The sequence below is a fragment of the Haemorhous mexicanus genome, chromosome Z, assembly GCF_027477595.1.
Source record: "Haemorhous mexicanus isolate bHaeMex1 chromosome Z, bHaeMex1.pri, whole genome shotgun sequence".
Taxonomy (NCBI): domain Eukaryota; kingdom Metazoa; phylum Chordata; class Aves; order Passeriformes; family Fringillidae; genus Haemorhous; species Haemorhous mexicanus.
The window spans coordinates 79,548,363-79,567,245 of record NC_082381.1 but is presented as its reverse complement, the minus strand read 5'-3'; the positions used below and the strand labels follow the sequence as shown (position 1 = coordinate 79,567,245).

The window sequence follows — 18,883 nt, the reverse complement described above, 5'->3', positions numbered from 1 at the left end:
AATAGGCTAAATAAGCATATTGTTCTGCTCTAAGATGGGCAAATGGATCCCACAACTCCCATTATCCCTCTGGACCTACATTTTGTTGACATTCTGGTCCAGAAATCTCCTCAAAACAAAAATAGACACCCATCAGAAGACAGACACAAATCCCTACAAGGCTGAGAGCCCTCCCACAGAATGCTGTGCTCTCTCTAAGAGCACAGACATATTTTTTTTCCATACTGACCCCAAAGCACAGTGCAGAAAAACAGATATTCACGGAGCTGAAGTCAATACCTGTCTAACAGCAGCTAGGCGTGGGTAAAGCAAACATCAGCGGAAGAGAAGTTTCAGCTCTGATTTCAAGAGCAAAGCAGACATTTTCAATCACCAAGCAAAACAGAGATCGTGTCATTCAGCCAGAGACAACCATTCCCAAAGTACCATCAGAAAGAAAATCCATGAGTGAAACAGGACAGCCAGCTCCACCAGTGACAACGAGTGCCATTACCTTGGTTACAGAATCACAGGAAATTCAAATAATTTGCAGTAGCAGTGCACTGGAGATGATGAGTCAGAGACATGTCTGGTCACGGAGCTTCGGATCAAGATAGAAGATCCCCTGGCTTCCTACTGAGCTCTGGATGTACAAGAGCACCAGTTCAGTGTCCACAGGCAGCACAAATGTTTGGGATCCCTCTAAGTTTCTGCAGTTTGTGCAGCAGCAGATCTCACCAGAAGGGTGAGTATTTTCAAAGATATTCCCCTGAGGCAGAGAAAAACATCTGGCACCCCCCTATGAAGTGTTCCCTGCCACCCACACTTGGGCTGGACACCACATTGTGTCAAAAACCTCAATCTGTTTTTAACAACTAAGAAAAAACATTTCCGGCAAAACGAAACTTAACCTAAATGTTCCTTTGCCAAGTGATGCCGCCTCCTTTCTGGTTACATTTAGGGGGGTGGAAATTCATGAGTTAGAAAAACAAATTAGCAAATCTGTGGCCACTGCCCTCCCCCTGCCAAACCTCCCCCCCCCTCAAAAAAAACCAAAACCAAAAAACAAAACCAACCCAACAAAAAACAGAAAAAAAAAAAGAAACCCTCTCAAGTGAATCTAAGTTCTACCCTGTCTTGGTTTCTGGTTGATCTAAAACTTACAAGCCTCCCATGTGAAAATGCCAGAAAGGAAGCAGGACACCGACTGCCTCCCCCTGGGATGCACACAGGCACAAGGAGGCAGCAGCAGCAGAGGATTTTCAGCCAAACCCCAGGGAAACCAGCTGAGAGAGTGAGCAGCTGAAGAGCTGCTCAGAGAACCATGGAGCAGAAGCCAACTCCCAGTTGCAGACAGATTTCAGTTTTCAGGGCTGAGCTCAGTAAGCCAGTGTTTAAAACAGACTTACTCTTTTCTTGCATCTAATTAACAAAGAGGAAAGAAAAAGCAAAGTGCCTTTGAGAAGGTGATGGTTCTGGTGTGCTGGCCAACTGATGAGGCTTGTCAGGGCTCAGCAGTATTTGCTCTCTGCAGTCTTTTATTGCATCCCCATCCTGTCCAAATGCTGCATCTAACACCAAATGCACACCATTATGTATTCCCAGGGCACAGATGGGGTTATTTGCTGCTTGCTGCAGCTCCTTTGTATGCCTTCCCCAGACGGCATGTTTCTGGAGTTTGAGGATGTGGAGCTGAACCACTCCACCTATCAAGTCCCACCCCCAACACCATCTCTGGCCTCAGTGCCTCTCCATTAAGCCTCTTCTTTCAGTTTTACAATTGGCACTCACTCCCCACTAATATTTAAGGAAAATTATGATAAACAATATGCCATATATCCCTGATATTTGCCAAAACAAAGATGCAGGATTCTAGCATTCAAAATCATGCAGGCATCTTAATCCCAGTCCAGGGTTTCCAGGACCTACTCTGGTCATGGGAAATCAGACTGGTTTGAAGAGTTACTTGACATCCTACCTTCCTGTCCTACTTTTTCCAGCTACCCAAAAAGAGTTTAATTAAGCCCTTCTAAAGGACATAAGAAGCACACACTTACATAAGAAGCTTACAAATGAACAATCAAATTACTGAGTTTCGGGCTTTATACTTAGATGACAATTGAAGATAGCTGGACAACCATGAGAGGGAAGGGCAGTGCACAAGCCTGCTGTTCATACAGATGCATGATAACACCAGGCACAGGGTACCTCTGAGTGTTAACCACCCCACCAAACAACAGGATGAAAGCATATTGTAACATCAACAACAAACAATATTGTCATTCCCTCTAAATTCATGATTTCATGTACCTCAGACAGGGATCTCTGCATATCTGACCTCATAGATACAATCTGATATTGCACATCTTCATTGCATTAATTCCCTTTTATTGAAAGGATCTGATGTTATTAATTTTTACATCCATTCAATTTCACATGCTTTTTCCCTGACAAACGCTTCTAAGACAAAATAATTTAAAAATCACTGCAATTAAACCCTTTGTGATGGCTTCCATAAAAAAAAAATAATAGCCAAGGCCATGAAGGAGAGGCAGACATTAATTAATAAAAGCATTTACAAAGCAAGCTCTAAACCTCTGACAAGACTTTGTCAGAAATACTCAATAGCCATAAGATTCTGTTCAAAGCCCCATTAAGTCAGGGGGTAAAGCAATTCCAGCTTGTCCTCTACAACTCAAAAAATTCTTAGGCACTTCAAGAAATTACAGAATTTGAAGAGGGGGAAGGGCAGGCCATGGCCTTAAAGCAGAGGAGTCTCACACCAGATTTCCTTAGAGCTATTATGGTGTCTATCATAATTTAGCTTAAAAACCCTACACAATATAGGCCAGCTCAGCAATAATCATCATCATGAGTCCTTTTGCAGGAAAGGTGCTTGTAAAAGCAGAAGTAAAGGGACAGTAGTTTGTTCATGGCCAGAAATAAGCCTTTTAAACTCTAACAAGGGTGAACCTAGGACCACTCTGCAAGCTGAGGTTTTCCTATCTGTTTTTTCTTCAGCTTGATCAGTTGGTGGTGGTCCCTCCAGACGAGTATTTTGTTGAGATAAATTGAACATTACACTTCAGGACACAACGTTTCAGCCACCAAGGCCCCACAGAGGGGCTGTACATGGAGCAGGGGCTGGACCAGAGCCTGCCTGCCTCCAGCAGCCCCTTCCCTGAGCATGCAGAGGCAAGGAAAGTTCTCATGACCCAAATCCCCACAGGGGTACCTCTCCAGGGCTGGCAAACACTGACAAGGCACACGCAGACTTCAAAGAGGGAAGGGAGTATTTCATAGGAGATATTTTTAAGTTAGACAGAAAACAAGACTCTTTTTTACTTATGTTACACACAAATATTCAGTTCCCCTCTATCTTACTTTCCCTTTCTGTGTTTGCTACATTTCTGTAGATGCTGTTTCTCATTAAAATAAAATACTTAATTGTACTGTTGCATGCTCAGCTTTTAAAGCCAACAGTTCTTTGTATCAAGGCAGAAAATACAGTCCTATAACCAGAGTTAAATAAATTACTTAAGAAATCATCCAGCTGAAATAGTTTTTCCACGATTACAATAAATTATAGATGTGATTTGTTGGCATATTAGTTACAGATGCATGTGTACCAGTCTGCTGGCCAAAACATTCTAAGATCAAAGGAGAAGCTGAAAGTGGACAAGATTATTTATTATCCTGATGAATACCATGCTCAAGAAGTCATCATCACAGCCGTGGGCTGTACAAGTCCAGAACAAACAGACACTGTCCTCAAAAACTGCGTGCTGAAGCAGAGATCATGAAACAGATCCAGGGACAAGTCAAGGATGAATTAATGCATCAACACCTCACTTTTTAATTTCACTGTAATAAAAAAGTATACTTAAATCGCTTTCTCTGCCTCTGTCATCGTGTAACCATTATGTAAGACAGTATAATTAAAAATAAACTTTTCACTCCCCAGCAGCAGTTATGCAATAACTTTTAATTAACTGGGATCCTTCATGTTCAAGAGAACATTTAAGGAGTTTAAGCTATAACTCAATGCCCTTCTTCATAGCTTCACATTCAAATCCTCTAACATAAAGTATCTGCATTTTTCCTCTCATCTCTCCAGTACAAAGATGGTTTGTCAGGTTTTATTTGGTTTTATCTGCTTGCAAGATGCTGTCTCAGGGTCCTAAAAATGCAGGGACATATTTTGTGCAATCTGTCAGCAACTGTCTTCAGATGCAAGGCTACAGGGAGTTGATGGGCTCTTTTCTTATCAGAATGAGTCACAAAAATGGATTATCCACTCTTAATCCTCCCTACACTGGCAAATTTCTTTATTTGTCTTGTACAATAAAAATAAAATAGAAGTTAAAATTGGCCTGATGAAACCATATAAGAACAGTTTTCCCTTGGAATGCTCTGGCAGAAGAGAACATCACTCTGCCATTTTAGAGAGCCACAGAGTTTCCAGCACCTGTTCCATTCTTTTCCAAAAGCAAGCATTCCCCTGCTTCCAGGACCCATTCTGGCACTGTGGATGGTGCCCCCATTACTCTGGATTTTTGTCATATCCTGTTCCCCCACATGAGGTTCTGTAGTTTTGGAGATTCTTTAATGCTTTTTTGAAAAGTCATCTTCTCTCCACAAACTTAACAAACAAGAAATCATTTAACCTGTTTTTTTAACAAAACCATAAAAGTCTTTTTCACCATAAAAGTCTTACTAATCTGCATTCGCTTGAAATGCAAATATTTTTCACAAAATTGTTCTGCTAATTTTCATGAAAGCCAGCACCTTACAGGATCACAACCCCCTCACTGAAACTGTCTTTCAGGTAAATCTCAAAAGAACAAAACCTGAGCTTGGGTAACCTTCCTTCCATTTTGAAGGGGGATTTAGGAAGAGAAGTGTGAGTTTTGCTGCTGTTTGCTAATCCCAACAGAGAGAAAAAGGAATCCAAACTGCCTGAGAGCTCATCCCTGAAAATAATGTGATTTCCCTATAGGATTTTAAAAAATGCATCTCTTCATAGATTTGAGCTTAAAGAGGAAAAAAGTAGGAAAAAAGAGGTCTTCATACTTCTAACATATGGTCCATGGCCAACTTTTAGTGCAAAGCTGCCCCATCAGGCAGCAAGCTGATGGACAGAATGGAAATCAGGGCTTCTTCTTTATGGTTATTTCCTTGCTTATTGGATTTGGATTTTTAGCTTCACTCTGAAATGCTGCCATGCTACACTGAGTACAGAGTAGCTGGCATCACTTTAAAGGCCCCGGCAGATCTCAGTCAGCAAACCAGATTAGTTACACCACGCAGGAAGGAGGGCTTGTGTGTTTTTGGGAGCGATGGGGAAGCAGGAAGACATCCCGTTGTGCTGGTGAAAGGGACGCTGGTGGAGGGAGAGGGAGGGGAGGGAAACAAGCCTGCTCTGAAATTCGACTTGCATCTCAGACAGCGTGCTCCACTGAACTGCACGAGGCCATTACGCACGGATACGGCTCGAGCGTCCTGGGAGACCCTGGCAGGCTGCTCGGCACCTGAACAGCCTCGCTGCCAGGGCAGAAGTTGGTGTCCTGTCATGCCACATCAAACCCAGGTTGGTGAGCGCTGCCAAGGCCGTGGAGCAGCACAATCAGTGTCTGCATCAGCGCAGGCAGCGTCCCTCGGGTGACACGCCAAGGCAGCGGGGGGCGAGCACCTGAGCGGGCTCAGAGGGCAGCAGCACTGCTGGGTAACATCCCTGTGCTCCAGAAAACAGCCCACCCCTCAAGGCTTCACCTTCCACCCATGAGAAGGACGCTTCACCCACTGCCACATCCCTGTGCCATTCCTAATTTGCCAGTCTCTTGGAAGGGGGTTCAGGGCCAAGAGCTTCCTGTAAATTACTCCTTTCTCTGCAAAACCCGCTTAATGGAATTAATTAAATGAAGGATCTGTTTGGCCCATGGAGTATGTGAAGTGCAGAATTAGATTTTATCGCAGTCCATTACAGAAAGTTTCAAAATGGAGACAAATTTTCAATCATAGGTTGTTAAAAGTTATTGTAAGAATACAATGCGAAAGTGTGAAAGGATTTTTTCCTTCTACAAACCATTTTGAAATACATGGTTTATTCAAAGCATGTACATCATTAAAGAATTATAAATGACAGCTACAGAGGAACTGAATAAGGAGAAAACTTTTATTATTTTTAAATTTTCTTTTCCAGTTTTTTGGATAGACAAGGAAAAACATTAAAGCAGAATCACAAATATTACTCCGCAAGGAGAAGCAAAAAAGTCCCTCACAATCTACCTAAGACACCAAACAAAGTTAAACATATTTGACAATCTTCCATTCATTAAAATATAAATTTGGCTAATCCCCTTGGGCTTAAGAATTTCCAAAATTTAGCCAAACATGTCCTGGGCTGCATCCAGAGCCCCGTGGGCAGCAGGGCAGGGAGAGGATTCTGCCCCTCTGCTCTGCTCTGCTGAGACCCACCTAGAGCACTGCATCCAGCTCTGGGCTCCCAGCACAGGAGGGACAGGGACCTGCTGGAGTCAGCCCAGAGGAGGCCCCCAAGATGATCAGAGGGATGGAGCACCTCTGCTGTGAGGAAAGGCTGAGAGAATTGGGGTTTATCAGCCTGGAAAGGAGAACATTTCAGGGAGATCTTATTGTGGCCTTCCAGTACCTGAAGGGAGCAAACAAAATGGAGGAGAACTATTTACAACAGCCTGGAATGACAGGGCAAGTGGAAATGGTTCAAACTGAAAAGAGAAGATTTAGTTTAAATTAGATATTGGGAAAAAATTGTTCAGTTAGAGTGGTGAGGCATCTGGCACAGGTTGCCCACAGAAGTTCTGGGTGCCCTATCCCTGGAAGTGTTCAAGGGCAGGCTGGAAGGGGCCTTGAGCAACCTGCTCTTGGGAAAGGTGCCCCTGCCTAGGGCAGAGGGGTTGGAACGAGATGATTTTTAAGGTCCATTCCAACTCAAGCCAAACAATGATCCTATCATCTCTAACCTAAAGTTAAGGTACCACATTTTCCCCTCCATCCTGTCACTTTTTTTTTTAATATTTCAGCACTTTCTCCACCGTCAAAAGAAGAGGAAATTATTTTATTATTTTGGACCTACCCCTTGGAAATGCTGCTTCCTCAGCAGTCAGATTTTGCTTAGGGCATGACTGTCTCCCAGTCAAAGAATTGTACCCTGCACCGGAGGAGATAAAGGAATAGCAAAACAATTGCATGAAATATTATGTATATCTGGGAATTACACCACCTTATCAATACAAAAAAAGCATGTAAAAGGATAAAAACATATTAGGTCATGTTCTGGTCACAAACCACTAGTTCCCTTTCCGCTGTGATCCTCCCATCTTTGCCTGCATCACCTCTGACAATGCTCCTGATGCCCTCACTGACCATCACTCAAGGGCTGGGTGACAATATTTGCTGCATGTCTGTCACCTCTGGCTTGTACCTTAGCTCTCCAGGAAGAGACATATGCAGTGCATAAAGATGGTCTTTCACAACCATAAGATTATTTTAGCATGACATGCACACAGAGTGCCATCTTGGGGCAACCTGCTATGAAGTTTTCCAGACATTTTGTCACTGTAGGAACTACAGACTGGATTAATTTCAGCTCAGTTCTGCTGCCTGTATTATATACCTGAGTGCATGTCTGAGCTGCTCGAAAAGAAAGGTAGCTTTTTGAAGGAACAATTGACCAGATTTTTCTATTCATCAGTGTGAAGGCTACCTGAGCTGCTCAAAGCACTGCCAGATTTTATGCCCTGAATGCAGGAGCAAAAGCTCTGACAGCATTTATTTTTGGTCAAGTGACAGCACATATATACACACTCCTGTATACTGATTAAATTAATAAAACCACAGAAAACACAGCCTGCAAGAAATCAAGCCTCTGCTTTTAAGAAGTCAGCCATTGCACAGGGGGAAAAAAAATATGAACAGCTGATTCTTGGAGAAATTACTGAAAATTAAAGCACTAGCACACTGGCAGAAGAGCTGAGCTGCTCCTACTATTCTCTTCTGCTGTGGAGGCAGTGCAAAGCACCTGGTCTCAGGGCTTGGTTCTGCTTGAGTCCACACAGGATCAGTCCAAAATCAATGCCATGTCCTACCTCTGCCTTAGCCCCACACAACTCTCAAACCTGTGTGACAAACACACAAACCCCACTGATAATCCCTCAGGTAAGCAATGTGGTGGCACAGAGGGGTTTCCAAGACCTAGACCACAGGAGAGCAATGATACAAAAATGACCATACAACATCATTATCACACAGAGTTGCTACACAACAGAGAATAAATGCTCTGAGGAGATGAAGAACTGCATTGTAGTAACACTTCTATCCTTCTTACCATAATTTAACACCAACAGGAAAAAATACCAGCCCTTTCTATAAATATACTCAAAGTATTACTACCATGTGTATGGAGAAGGGTTTTTGCACTTTCTTTCATTGCAGAGCTTAAATCCTGGCACGATCTCAAGTGAAAGATGAAGCCAGGGGTCTGCTGCAGAGCCTGCGTGTGTACCACAAACCACCAGGCGCCCTGGCACAGCCCAGCCCTGCCAGCAGCTCAGCTCCTGAGGGCCAGGACCAAAATAACCCTGTGGGAAAACTTCCAGAGCCACTACCTACCCACTTTAACAAATACAACTCACACTAATTTTCAGAAGTTCCCTGCTTTATTCACTGAATAACAAATATGCATGAGAAAACCAGCAACAGAATTTAGAAGAAAGAGGTCCAGTGTTTAAAATTAGCCCCTATGAAGATGTATGAGAAGACAAGGGACAGGCAAAAAGAGAGGTCACAAAATAAGAATACATCATCTGTGCAACAGATACAAAAGCACTTTCTGCTCTAATACACGGGGATGGCATCTCCTGCACACAACTGTCCACACAGAGAGCCTGAACAGCAAAGCACTCATGTGGGAAATGCCCTCAGTTGGAACAAGCTGGTTTCTACCTGCCAACCACTAGGCAGTCCCAGAAGTGCATCTTTCTGTGCCATTTTTTACAAGGTTGAGTGCCTGGACCTAAAGAAGCCTTTAGGAGAAGGAGGGATGGGCTATGAACAGTCTCGGCAGTGCGGCCACAAACCAAGAAACAGTGTGCAGCAGGGCGAGACCACGAGTGCTAACAGAAGGGCAGCTACCAGGAGTCCCCATCTGGGTGACCTCCTGCCCACGATTTAACCTACCAGCCATGAAAGAACCATAGGTATGGCAAAGGAAACACAAAGTGGTGTCTCCTGTGCTGAAAGGTCAGCAAGGATAAGCCAAAGCACTGCCACAGCACCAGACCAGATTTATTCTGAAGACCCTCTGATACCCCAAAGAATGTCTACACAAGTTAAATGTCTATGCAGGTTAAAGTAAATCTGGATGCAAGCCAAAATTACTCTTCTTGGTTAGTGGGGCATGGGATGAAATAAAATCAATTTGTAATAAAAGTTCCAAAAAGTAAACTGTCAGGGAATTCATCACAAACAGCATCTTACGAGGACAGGTCCTTATTTTCCTCCTACACCACCTGAGATCCTTCAGCCAGGCAGGAAACCACCAAATACCAACAAAAACCATGAAAACAAATGGTCTCATGCTTTTCCTGTAGGCCTTTGCAGTAACAAGTGGGGCCAGTGCCAAGCAGAGAGAATGGATACTGGCAGCCACGTGGTAAATCACTCCCCACCTAGACACCAGCTTTTTGGAGAGAAGTTTCTGCAGCCTGCAAAGAGAAAGTCAGGGCCCAGGCTTGCGTCATCCCACCCCTGAGTCATCCCACCACGCAGAACCTCTCCCCTACCATCACTCCTCAGCCTGGCTCATGTAATTATTACTGCAGAGCTGCAATCATCCCTGTGCAGTCGGAGCAAAGCCGGCATCCCCACCCACACACAGAGAAAAGAGCCACAAATTCAGCACCTGAACACGAAACTGAGACCCCAGGATAAAAAGGGGAGGCAGGGAGGGGCTCCCCTCAGGCTCCTCAAGGGATTCAGGCAGGGGATGCTGCCTGAGATACAGGGTGCCCTACATAAAGGGGACAGGAGAGAGGACGGAGCAGCGGTGGGGGATGGATAATCTTCCTGGCTTGTGTCTGTGACCAGGTTATGTCAGGTGCTATTAAGGCACCAAGTGTGAGCACGCGTGTCTGAAACCCCACTGCAGACTGCTCCAGCAGCCTTGAACTGAAACCTCCTTTTCAAAAAAACAAAACAAAAAAAAAACCCAAAAAAACAACCAAGAAAACACCAACAACAAAACAGAAAACAGCACACCATATGCAGCAGTTAAGAGAGAAAAACATGCACCCAGATGCGCCCAGGGGAGCAAACCAAGGAGACCTACACCTCCAAAAGCACCCTCCTCCCCTGGGCTGAGTGCTGCTGCTGCCGTTTCGCCTGCTCAGCTCCGCCGCCCATCCACGTCCCCCCGAGGCAGAGCCGCAGCCGCCGGGGAGCTCTGCCGTGCCTTCAAAGAGCCTAAACTGGGTCAGCAGAACGGGGAGAAAAAACCTGATTAAAGCATGAAGAAAGCTAGCAGACCTGCTGGCTGAGAGACAGCAGAAGGCAGGGAAAGGCACTCACAGGCTCTGCATCTCCTTGGAGGCACAGAAAGACAAGGGCTGCTGGTCCCCCATTCCACAGCTGCAGGGAGGGAAATGTGTTTCTCAAATCTGTAACGGGATGCAGGCAATAGAAACACATTTGGGGATGGGGGAGTATAAGTAGATAAGTGTGTCCCTCTGTCCTCCATGCAGCATTCTGCCTAGGGCCACCCTCATCCACATTTCCAGTCAATTTATTCTGACTTAAACCAAGTGAAACAATTTAAATCCATGCAAATCTAAAATCTTTCATGAGCCTTATGGCTACAATTTGCACAATCCTTTCTTGTGCCTGAATAAACCCAGAGATGTTGGAGGAAAAGCCCCAACAGCTGCCAAACTCAAGCACCATCTTTTGGATGCAATTAAAAATGCTAAACAGGATAAACAGAAGACCATGAGGAGGAAGCTTTGTTTCTCTGACAGAATCCTCTGACCTTAAAAGAAAACAAGCCAAAACCACTTCTGCATCTGCAGGTGAAGTGCAGCAAAAGGGTTTGGGGGCTGCCAAGTTCCAGGAGGGAGGTGGATCCTTAAGCAGCTGGAACTATAATTCGACATTTGGACAGAGTTTTGCAAACCACAAAACTTGGAGCAGCTGAGAGCTCTGGCAGTGACCAAGGCTTTACTGATGTCCAAACCAGGTGCTGGTGGATAATATGGGTGTTGTTATCCTCTGGTACCACCAAAACCTCCCAGAACCATGCACCCCATCTCTCTGAAACCTGGCATAAATCTAACCTCACTCTGGAAAACACCTTCTCCAAGCCTCATCTCTGAAAAGACAAACAGGTTTTTCTCCAGAGATCCTGGGAAACCAGCTCCAGATCCCTCTGTGGAGCTGCACACCCACCACCACTGTGGTCTGTGGGCCCACACAAAGCCATTGCACCCTCGTCCTGACCGCTGGCTCCAGGGTGGGCTGTGTATTTGCTCAAAGACGTCCAAAGAAAATATCAGCTTAAGAAATCACAGCAGCACGGGATGGGTGGGGAGAACATTCCCTGCTAGAAAGAATCTGAAGTCTGCAATTGCACATACCATATCTAGATGTTGTAAAGACCTCTGTCTACAGAAGGAATAGGAGGTTTGATCTAGTACACAAATAAAAATCAGAAATCTCTCCTGTCAGCCACGGAAAAGGCTATCAATAATTCATTTTAACAAAAAAGGAGATCAAAGAAAAATGCTGTGTTAGTTTGACATTTTGATATGTTGGTTCAGGATTCTTCTTTAATGTAATATGTAACAAACAGCACAGTTCATCTATAAATGCCAGACACGCTTGCAAATTGTTGAATATAGCAGGTCCTATTAATATTCACTTAGACTTTTCAAATTAATTCATTTTCACTGCCTTTATATCACTTTTACTGCCTCTACCCAGCAGTTGTAGGTCAAGTAGAGCTCTCAAAAATGCTACACAGAGTTTCCAAAGATAAAGTTTCAAATTTGTAACCACATTTCCATCTATTTCTTCATGTTACCCACCACATAGCTTAATGTCCAACCCAACTTATGTGACTATTACGTACTTGCTGTGAATTGCTTCTGAAAATTGTACAGTCAGGAGGCAGAATGAGGTGCTTTTGTCCTAAATGAACTGTCTGTGCAAGTTCACTCTCATATATTGTGGTTTAATTTCACTTACAATTTCCTTATGGGCATTTGGTGGAGTGGATGAAGTATATTATACTCCAGAAAGCACAGGCTTGCAATCCACAGATTTCAGTGTTGTGTTGCAAGAGGTATTTATTGCAGTGGAGAACTGCTGGCAAATTTAACATGTATTGCTCAAGCTCAGTCTGTATTCCCTTTGCTGTGCAGAAGACACAAGGGGACTCACATCTTCTAAATTTAAGTAGGGTAGGACAAATTTCTTGCAAGATAGAATTCCCTCTAAAATACAGAAAATGGCTAAGTCTCTGTGATTTATCTGTTCCAGGGTCGAGTAGAAAAGTAAATACTCCTGTTGTTACATCACTTTGATTAAGGATTCTCTTTAAAGTACATTTTTAGGCAATATTGAGGCAGTTATTTTAAGAGCTATTTCCCTAGAGTAAAGTCCTTGATGGTAACAACCTTTGTTAGAGCCTAACATAGTATTGTGCTGTCTTTGGAGGAAAAGCAGTGGTCACTCATGTAGAGACTCTTGGATACAGACCTGTAAATCCATGGCTTTTCTAGGTATTGTAGCTTTTAAATTACTATTTACACTGGCTGCTCTATCTAGAAAAGAGCTGTAGTTTGCTGGAGGGGGCAACAGTTACCGAATGTGATGACACTCCAGATGGGAAAGCTGTTACCTGATCCAGGTGATAAAGTTGTATCATCCTTGTTACATCCAGGCCATTGAGAACAGGAAAAGCCAAAATTACAGATTTCCCCCCCCCCCCCCGCCAAGTGTCTGCAGAGTGCCATGCTGACAGTAGCATCTACTGGAATCTATGGCACTGCCACACCTCCAGGAACAGCACTCACAAGACTGAGCTGCTTTTACCCATGAGGGAACCAGGCAGGTCAGCCTCCTTGCCAGGGGGAAAACTGCCAGAGGAATGCCTTTTCCTCACACACTTCCATCCAAGGACTCCCATCCCCAAAAAATCCAGTCCCTGAAACTCCCACCCCCACATACAGTGTCTCTTGGTTCAGTGCTATTTGCAAGGAAGCAGTGCAAAGGACAGAATCTTGAAGCCAGGGCCACCCACATCTCTGTGTCTGCCTGACTGTCTCCTGGGCATCTCTCAGACCATGCAGGTGTTGCACCATATTGAGGAAAGCAAGTACTGGCCATGCCTGCAGATGATGTACCTGCAGGTGGGACCAGCTGGTCCCAAAAGTCGCCTTCGGTCTTCCCTTAATTGCATGTGGAATATGCACAGGGAGTAGAAGAAAAATGTTCAAGCTAAATACAGCTCTCAAGTCTTCCTTAGTCTTGTTTTCACACATGCCAATAAATTTGTTAAATCACTTAGATGCTTTTGAAAATTTTAGTCACTGTTGGAATAATCCCCCAAAAAATCCCAAAAGAATCTCAAAAAAGACAGTGTCACTCACTCAGAGGGCTGCAGTGAGAACTACAAACCTCTGAAACCTGTTTAGAAAAGCCACTCCGGAGCAGGAGGTAAGGAATGGCCACAGCCAGCCAGCGACAGACTGACATGCAGCAGGGTCCCATCTGGCAGCATGAATTTTATTTCTGATTACAAAAAACGCAGCCCAGAGGCGCAGCAGCTGGACGAGGATCTGGCAGCTTAGACTGTGACCCCCCACTAACATGACAGCTCCCAGCTCCTGGGATAGAGGTCTGAAGCAAGTACCCTACCCTGGTCCCAGCAACACCACAAAACAGAGAACAGAGCACTGAGCCGAATTTAGGAGGGATCAAAGCACAAGACACAATTTTACATGAGCCTGACCACTCTCAGATCTTCACTTGTATCACAAAATCAGGAGGCGGGAGGGGAATCCTTCCCTGATATGCAGTACGAGCACAAACAAGTTATTATTTGAAAGGCTGTACAAAGGTTAATTCTTTAATCCCCTTAATCCAGACGACAAACAAACAAAACCCCAAGAATGGGATCCTGGAGCACAGCTGAGTGCTGCCAGGTCTCTTGTGGGGGCTCTCTATTCACATTGATGCCGCCAGTTATGAGCCTCCAGCTAAAAAGTTGCTGCAAAGAAAATAGATGCAGGCATGGTTTTATTCCCAGTTCTTTAAAGCTTATCACGGGCAATTTGGCAGTCAGGGCTCATGTTTCAGTGAGCAGGGTTTAATCCTGAGGTCAGTGGTACCAGGGTTACTGGATTTCCGGGTCTGGCTGCCATTGCCTTCCTACTGACTCTCGAGTGCAGTGACCCCTCCTGCTTGTTACTCCTGCAGAGGGAAGATGCAGATTCTGCTGAATGAAAACAAGAGTAGTGAAGGCAGGGGAGGACTTACATAGTGACACAGAGCAGCATCAGAAGATGAACTGCAGAGTGTTTGGGGCTGAGGAGAGCTCCTCTTTTGGTGCACCTTACAGAAAAAATTCGGGTCAATGCAATGCATGCCAGCATTTGTACCACTCCCAAACCATGACACTGTGGTAAGCAGACAGCAGTGCAGGCACTCAAAGAGTTAAGCGGATTTAGGACCTGACCTGGGTTTATAGAGTACTGGGAAATTCTTCCACTTATTTCAGCAGGAATTGGGTCAGCTGCAACCATGCATCCTAAATGAACCGCAGGAAGAGTGTCGCTAATTTCAGTAGTAGTATTCATGCAATTCAAAGTAGGTGTGTGGTTATTTACCTTGCTGAATCAAGTCTACAGGAAAGGTCTAAGCCAGTGAAATAAGAAGCACATTTTAAATGGCACTGTCCTCTCTGCCTCTCTATCCTCTCTGCCATATAGCCCATCACAAGCTGATGAGCTATCAAAGATGAGGTGCAGGAAATGGTAATTAAAAACCACATTTCCTCTTAAACTTTTTCTCATCTTTTCTGTATCTCTCTTACCAAGTATGAGCCATTCAGTGCAGAGTCTTTCAATTTAAAGAGAAGAACTGGTGGACATGATCTAAAAGGTCACAACTTCAGCAGTACTTAGCTAAGCCAGAAAAGAGTTAATAGCACTGGTTCAGCGCAACCCTTGACAAGAATTTCTAAGTGTTTTTTTTGAAATAAAATGTCCCCTTTCTCCTCATTTTGGAGACTCTTCAGGTTGCTGCAACAGCTCCCTAGGCCTCTCCCCACATTGGTAGAAGTTGAATTGGACCCAATCTCTCACTCTGAGCAGAGGTCAGGCCCGTCACACTGGCAGAGCAGCAGAGCACGTGAAGGCTGGAGGGCTGCGAGATGTTCTCGGGTTGTTGAGCAGTCGCTCTGGTGAGAATCAAGCACACCAGATCCACACCATCCCTGCAGTCCTGCTCACCGTGTCCCCACTGCAGCCAGAGCTGCAGGTCACATACAGAAAAGAAAATGCAAAAGGCAATTGCACGATACAGACAGAAATTATGGGATCCAGACTCCAAATGTCAGCAGACAGGGCCAGAAAAAGAGCACAAAGGCCCCTACCTGAGCTGATGAGACCAACACTAACCAGATCCAAAGGGATGTGCAATGGCACAGGCAGCTCCTGCTCCACACTAGTCTCAGTCTCTGGTCTCAGCAAATTCTACTGAAGCATGTTATCCATTTGAGATTATATGTGCAGTGAGAGGAAAAACTAGATGGGAAGAGGTAAAGAAAAAGACACTCAGCACAGATCCCAATTTGTAACTGGGCCCTGAATTATTGTTAGAACAAGGCTCTCTTGGCCATGAGGATGGCAAGTGTCTGATCTCATTTTGTAAAACTGCAAAGGTCACTGAGAAACTACAGCTCAGTTCTGGATTCATTTGGAAAGAAAAAAATTCCATGGCTCATTTAGATCATTTGGGAGCAGTCAGTCTTCTCCCAGCACAGAAGTCCCATCTGCCCAGTCTTTCACCCCACTTTTGCAGTGCCCAACAGTTGTGTTTCAAAATGTGTTATAAAATCAAAAGGAAAGGCACAATGACTGTAGAGCCCAGGAAGGATGAAAAGGACTATGAAGGGCAATAAAACCCCTTATTTACATGGAGACTGCTTGTGCCATACACTGTCAGGCTGCCAGGCCCCCTGCCTGCCTGAGTGCTGACAGCCTTTCCATCCCTGACAGTTCACAAGGTCGTGGTCCCTGCTGACATTTCATTCCACTTACCAGCCTGGTTTTCCTTAGCCCCACCAATTCTGGGTCTGATCTCACAGCCAGTAGCTCAAGAATATGACAATTAAAGATTAATGCTATAAGTGCATGTGAAGTCAAAAAATCTGGATTTTTTAAATGTCAGGCCAGATCTATTCGCTTTTAAACCTTACCCTTGTGCTTCAAGACACCAGGCCAGGAGTGTCACTTTTCCCCAGCAGACTGCAAATGCATTCTTCCTTTCAGCTGCCAACAAGTTTTGTGAGCTAATATATTTTTCTTTATTTAATTATTCACTGCAACACATGAAACATTAAGCAGCTTCTTTCCATGAAGAAATGAGTGCTGTTTCCCAATGACAATATGCTAAGTATCCTTAATAACAGGAATAAGGAAATGAGTTTACTAGAACAAAGGGAGAAAGGGCAGGGAAAGCTCAGAGCAATGAGAATTTACTAAAATTAAAGAAACACCAAGACTTCATTTCTAAGAAAATGGTCACAATTAGCAGATCTGGGAAATAAAAGCAAAAAGAAACAGACTTTTAAAGCGCAAAAAAATGTTTTCTGATATAACTTCTGGGCTACAATTCTTCTCTTTCTCAACACTGGTGGCGACGGGTCAGTGAGAAAGAAGCCACAGATGCGATGTTACAATATGTAACAGTTGTGTCTTCTTAATGGTGCTAAACCCCTGATAGCTGTGAGAAATGTGTGTTCTTCCAAAGAACAGAAAGTTAAAGGCTGAAGTCATCAACAAAAGCCTATCCAAACCACAGTTTTTCCTGTAAAAGCAGGACTGCAAACACAACTTCCAGTCTATGCTCTACTCATCTAATGTCTTTTGCAGCAGAAGCAGCAGCAAGAGATGGTCTCATCAGGTTACAGAGCATCATGACCTCCTGAGAGCTCCCCACACCACAGCACTGCCAGCTCACCATCGATCCAGGATGGGACAAACCTGGTGACCTTGACACCTCTGTGGGCTCTGATGAAACTCTTCACTCTGCCCTTGAAAGCCTGGGTAGGATTGTGTGGGCGAAAGGATTTTTCCTGATTCTGGTGTTTATTTGTTGGGTCACAGAGGTAAAATTATCTCTGTTTGATTACTTAAAGCTGTTGGCTGTGGAGATAATCTGTGCATTAGCAGCTGTACGGTGGGTGGTTTGCAGTTCTGAATCTGTAGCTGGAAGCAAAGAAGTCATTTTGCACAGCACTTTAAAACCGAAAATTGAGCATACAGGACAAAAAGCCCTCCATGGCACCATGCAGAAGTTGCTTTCTGCAGGGAGAAATCCTCTCATTTTCTGGAGATGAGGAGGGTGAGTGTCCAGCCATGTCCTCCTGAACTCCCCCATGTCCCATGACAGCACCCATGGAGAAAGAACACCTCAAGCAAACACCCAGTGGAGCCTTAACTCCTGCATTGCAACATCTGTCTCTTTATGCTTTCACAAGAGCAGACTGATTACCAGCAGCACAGCTTAAAACAGTCCTTCTCAGCAACTTTGTTTAAGAGCCACAAACTTGCTATCACAAATCTAAATCCCATTACCCTTGGGAGGAAGGGGGGCTCAAACCCCCTACCTGAGCACAACTTCTCTGGAAAGGTGGAACAATGATCCTGTGCACCGTGGATAAATATTTAGAGTGCAAACACTGCTGGAAAAAACAATCTAAACTCTCCATCTGCTAATCCACCAAGCACTTCTGTCTGCAGGAGACCCATAGCAAGCTGCCCCTTCCCAAGGCAGCATAACTTTGCTTTGCATATTTTTCTCTCAGGATTTGCAATTTTTTTCCTCTTACCTTCACTTTGTCTGCAGCTGCTGAGCTTTAGTCCTGCCAAGGAAGACTGGGGGCAGTTCTGGGCAGATTTCAGGCTGGAAGATTTATAAAGAACAGACATCAAAACCAAAGAGCAGAAAACTGATAGAAGATAGCAAGGGACATGAAACTTCCGAGGGACAGGAATGACAAGAAGCAGAGATGCATACTTGCTTTATTAAAAATCTGCATATGAAAGCAGAAGGGAGCATCCTCACACACAACAGACCTGCTCTGTGCTATCTCCTCACTTTGGCATGGCCTGAGACAAAGCAGAGACACACAGCTCATGTTAAAGTTTGAAGTATCACCTACAGGGGGTTTTTGGTTGTTTGGGATTTTTTTGGGTGGGAGGGGGTAGCAGTTTTGCCAGCACTCTATATGCAAGTGCCTTACTGTGGTACACAGACACGTGCAACCTCCACACAGCCACAACTGCACCAAAGATCTGTAGGCACAACTGATAATATCTGGAACACATTAAAAAATTAGAATATATAGTTCCCTGAGCAGCTGTACTACTTTTCTCACAGTCTACTAATTAACATACATTAAGGAGCTACCAACAATCACAGGCCCAAGGTCGTGTTTAGCTTCCTTTCTAAACAAGGCACAGAAAAATACCTTCAGCATTGGCAATGCTGCAGTCTCACATGTCACAGAAATAAAACTTCAAAGAGTTTCTTTGCCATAAGCCTCCGAGTTTTTTTTTTTTTTTTTTTTTTTTTTTAATTTTTA

At 44.3% G+C, this 18,883-nt stretch overlaps 1 protein-coding gene across 4 annotated transcripts in view; it reads right to left on the bottom strand.

Moving 5' to 3' along the window:
- Nucleotides 1-18,883, bottom strand: part of PDZD2 (PDZ domain containing 2) — a 201,973-nt gene that overhangs the window by 169,069 nt on the left and 14,021 nt on the right. For 3 of the 4 annotated variants that reach the window (XM_059837120.1, XM_059837117.1, XM_059837119.1), the window contains exon 2: nt 18,128-18,201. The gene's annotated coding sequence lies outside the window, so the exon portion shown is untranslated. Of the gene's footprint in view, nt 1-493; nt 624-18,127; nt 18,202-18,883 lie in introns of those variants that run through there. The other variant, XM_059837118.1, reaches the window with a different exon arrangement.